Below are 5,113 nucleotides of genomic sequence, written 5' to 3' on the forward strand. Positions count from 1 at the left end.
GGGGGGGGGACACACCGGATCACTAAAGACCCACTCCAGGATCAAAAGGGATTTTTTTTGGCAAGGTATGAGGAAGGATATCAGGAAATACATAAGAGAATGCGAGGTATGCCAGAGGAACAAAACAGAGAACCTTAAACCAACAGGGACCCTATAGCCTCTACCAATTCCAAACAAAGCATGGGTGGATATAAGTATGGATTTTATAGAAGGGTTGCCTCTATCTAAAGGATACAGTGTTATCATGGTAATAGTGGACAGATTCAGCAAATACAGTCATTTCATACCACTGGCGCATCCATACACAGCAGCAACAGTTGCAAAGGCATTCATGGAAAATATATTTAAGTTACCACAAAAGCATAGTCAGTGATAGAGATGCGATACTCACAAGCCACTTTTGGAAAGAAATTTTCAAATTAAGTGGGACTAAGCTATTAATGAGCTCTGCATACCATCCTCAAACCGACGGTCAGACGGAAGTGATGAATAAGTGGTTAGAAGGGTACCTCAGATGTTTCACAAGTGATAGACCAAAAGATTGGGCTAATTGGATAGCCCTGGCTGAATGGACATCTAATACCTCACAGCATTCCTCTACGGGGTTTACCCCATTTGAGGTAGTGTATGGGCACGATCCCTCCTCCCCTTTGAGCCTGGAACCACAACAGTATAAGCGGTGGAAGAAGAAATGAGAAGACGAGATTTCATCCTTACCCTGGCACGCGAAAACCTGCAAGAGGCTCAAACACGAATAAAGTATTACGCTGATAAAAGGAGGATAGAAAGGGAATACAGTGTAGGGGATTGGGTTTATCTGAGGCTAAAACCCTACAGACAGATGACTGCTGCAGTGAGGAGAAGCTTGAAGCTTTCACCCAGGTATTTCGGACCCTTCTAGATCATTCAAAAAATTGGGAAAGCAGCTTACAAGTTAGATCTAGTTAAATGATCTTATTAATTACTAGCCCATAGCTTGAGGACTTAAGTGAAGAGTTAATTTAAAAGTTAAATAAAATTATATGTAAATATGTCAATTAGTCATAATTAAAGATGATTTATTTAACCACATGCACCATTCACCACATTTTAAGCAAAGTAATTGCTTGACCACATAAATAAAAGTAATTGATTTGATCATGTGCATTATTTACACCAAAATTCAAGCCAAGTCAATTGATTTGATCACGTGATTAAATTTATTGATTTGATGATTTTCAAGACAATGCATCAATTATGTTTTGACCATACCCTAACATGTGGCCATTTTCTCTCAACTTTCTATATATGGTCCAAAAACTTGCACTATAAATAGGAGTTAAACTCAACATTAGACTTATGCTCACCAACTATTCACACACTCTCTCTCTATCTCTATCACTTTATCTCTCACGTTTACCTCTTTTCTTGCCTTTTTCATATTAAATATAGTCATACATTTACACAATCACACAAACCGACTTGCAGCTCAAGGATCTTCCTCGAAAAATCACTACTTCTATCATTTTTGAATTGTCAAGTGAAAAGTAGGTGTAGTAGTACAAATTGTTCTTTCATTATTTAAATTACGAAAATTTTTGTTATGAATATGATGATACGGAAATTCAAGTTATGATTATGATAAGGGTCCTATATGTGTAAGTTCAAAGGATTGGAGTTTAGTAGTGCTACGCACGGGAATTGTAGCCACGAAGTTCGGATTTTAATTCTCATGTCTCCATATGTATATTATGATTTTCCGTAATTAAATATGAGAGGCAAATTTGTTATTATTCATTTACTGAGATTTATGTCTCATATGTATATGTTAAATATTTTATAGGTAATTAAAAGAAGTGGGTTTGAGGCGATTGGAGGTGGATTGTGCTTGCGTAGTTGAAAATAAAGAATGATTTAAGTAGTTAAAGATTTTAATGATGTTTATTGTATTTTTTTATTTTTATTTATTTTAATCCTTTCATGTTAGAAAATATTATGTTTTTTTTTATTATTTATGAAAGTATTATTTTACGGTATGTTACGCCTCATTTTACGAGCCTCGGTACCGAAGTACCGAAGTGTCATCTCGCCACTCCGAAGCCGGTGAAATCAAATAGACCACTCCGACCTCCCGAAGCCTCTCCAAAGTGATACACCGATTCCTGTCACTGATCTGCCGAAGTGTCCCGTCTCCGAGGTCGGGTTCAAGTGGCTTGAACCCCCGTTAGAAGATTCGCTGCCAATTTAAGATTTGCTCTGCATATAAGGTTTAAATTGATTTGACGTCCCCCATAAAGCTATTTGATGTGACTTATCAACTTTATGTCAATTCAACTCGGGGGAAACAAACTGTCCGCCCACTCTACAAGCGCGGCTGATTGACGCCTATGAGCAGACGCTTCATACCGTCAGATGTATACACGTGTTCCACATCCCACGGTTCATACCATCTATAAATACCCAAAGATTGGCCAGAGGCAAAGGTAATGAAACTCTCAATAGATAGCACTCCATAACAAGTTTATATATTCTCCTCCCCCTTTATTGACTAATTGATTTGTGTAGTCCCTGGACACTGTTCCGACCATCCAAACCTGACTTGATCGTCGGAGTGTATACGGCCGCCACCCCCGTTGGTTCCGGCCGTGTGCGCCTGACAGTTTGTTCATTTCGTAGCGAGGAATACGTGGAGTAGCTACAAGTTGGCCACGTGGAAGAGCCATTTTTAGAGGTCAACAGTTTGGCGCCGTCTGTGGGAACCGTCATTCCCCATTCAAAGTCCTACATTCCCCGTCGGAGAAGCCACCGGAAAACCGACGACTGACCCTGAAAAGGGAGGCATTCTTGAAAAAGAATAAAAGTCGAGTTACAATCCAAGTTCTTACTATCCTTGAAAGAAGAGGTAGGATGAGCTACAGCCGTGAAGACAACCCCATCAGAGAGGCCTCTGAAGAGGAAGTACTTCATAACAATGTTACTCATCAGAGACCGCATCACCGGCGTCGACGAGGTGAAAGAACAGTCGTACTCACCGAAGGAATGACCCAGATAGCTGCAGGCATGAGAGACATAGCAGCTCAGAATATGGCGATGCGGGAACTTCTCATGCAAGCTCAGGGACACCAGATGCCCCAAGGATCGTATCCGGTACGGGAAATCCCTTTGTCTCATTCTCGAGGCCACATGAGCCGGCACACCGAACGTCCTCTCGAAAGAGAGGATAACACCGAAGCAACATCTTATATGCAGGAGAGCCACCCATCAGAACCACTCTTGGGGGACAACTTTCCACAAGAACATGATGACCAGAGGTCAGTAAGCGTCTTCGACCGGATAGAGAACGATCCTAGCAATATGATCCGCCCTTCAAGAGGGTCGGTCCGGTCAGACAACGAAGAAGAGTATGTCCCTCCTCCTAGACACAGGAAGGAGAGGAGAAACTTAGTCGATTGGGGGAGCCGAGGGAAAGCACCTCCTCCACCCCAAGACGTCCAAGATGACCAAGGATTAGAGGGGCCCTGCCGATCTTATGAGATTGACGACGATGACGATAACCTCCCTTTCTCAAGGGAAATCCGAAGCTTCCCAATGCCAACTAATTTCATGCCCCCAAAGATCCCCAAGTACGAGGGAAAAGGGGATCCGGAAAAGCACCTCACAAAGTATATGACGCAAATGAGTCTTAGGGGAGCCTCACCTGCTCTAAAGTGCAGAGCCCTCCATTTAACACTAGGCGGAGCCGCTGAGGTGTGGTACAGCAGGCTTCCTCCCCTAAGCATCAGAAGTTGGCCGGATTTGAAGAAAGCATTTTTGAACCAGTACCTCTCACGCAGGGAAGGAGAGGCGCCGATCCAACGCCTGCAAGACATGAGGCAGGCCCCTGGAGAGACGCTGAAAAGTTATCTCGTCAGGTTTACAGACGAGATTACTTACTGCAAACAGGTCACTGACAGGGAAGCCCTTTCGGCCCTGAAAGGTGGTCTCAACATGAACACTTTGTTTTGGAGGGACGTGCGCAGCNCCACCCTCACTATCTCTAAACTCCTACCCATACCAGAACTCCCTTCCGAGGCCATTCGTTAAGAAATTTTTAGTCTAAATGGGCACTGAAACTTACGGGTTTGAAAGTGTTTCCTAGCCGAAAATGGTGCAAGATCGCCGGAAATATCACTCTCTCTCTCGCCGGAGTTGCTTGTAGAACGCCGAAAATCGCGGAAAATTTGGGAGAAAATTTTGTTTTTTCGTATGGCAAAGGTAGAAACTCTGATAAGCCCCCAAAGTTCACCTTTTATAGGAAAAACAAATCCAATCTCCACCGTTGAATTCAAATACGATCAATCTAAACCGTTCGTTGTATTCTCGATCCCAGCCGTTGAAATGAAAAGCCAGATTTGATCTACGCCCAAGATGTCGCTGTGGCTTTCACGCTAAATTGAAACGCGTCGCCTCGGTTACCAACAGCCGTCAATAATAATTACTGGCCGCAGCAGCCTTCTAGGGGAATGGGCGTGGTACCCAACTGTCACCTTGGAAACACGCAACAGTTGTCAAATCATTGGACTTCTGGGTCGCCTCGGATGATCTCCTCCCCCAACTTTACAAAGCTTAGCCGCAACCGATGCGAACGCCCCTGTTGCTAATCGCCTCGGGCGCTGCGTTCCCTCCATTGCTTTACGAAGTTCTAACCATCTCCCCACGCATCGACCCTTTTCCCGCCAACGCTTCGGCGAGAAACGAGTCCCCCAACTTTACAAAGCTTAGCCGCAACCGATGCGAACACCCCAGTTGCTAATCGCCTCGGGCGCTGCATTCTCTCCATTGCTTTACGAAGTTCTAGCCATCTCCCCACGCGTCGACCCTTTTTCCGCCAACGCTTCGGCGAGAAACGAGTCCCCCAACTTTACAAAGTTTGGACGCACCCGATACGAACGCCCCGTTTGCTATCGCCTCTGTCGCTGCGTCCCCTCCCATGCTTTGCAAAGCTTGAGCCGTCTCCCTCTTCCTGACAACGCTTCGGTGAAGACGAGTCCCTAAAATTTTTATAACGCTTTAACGTACCCGACGCGAGCGTACCATTGGCTCATCGCCTCGGCTCTGCGTTCTTCCCATGCTCTACAAAGTTTCAGCTACCCCC

This window comes from Olea europaea, chromosome 10 (genome assembly GCF_002742605.1).
Source record: "Olea europaea var. sylvestris chromosome 10, O_europaea_v1, whole genome shotgun sequence".
Classification (NCBI taxonomy): Eukaryota; Viridiplantae; Streptophyta; class Magnoliopsida; order Lamiales; family Oleaceae; genus Olea; species Olea europaea.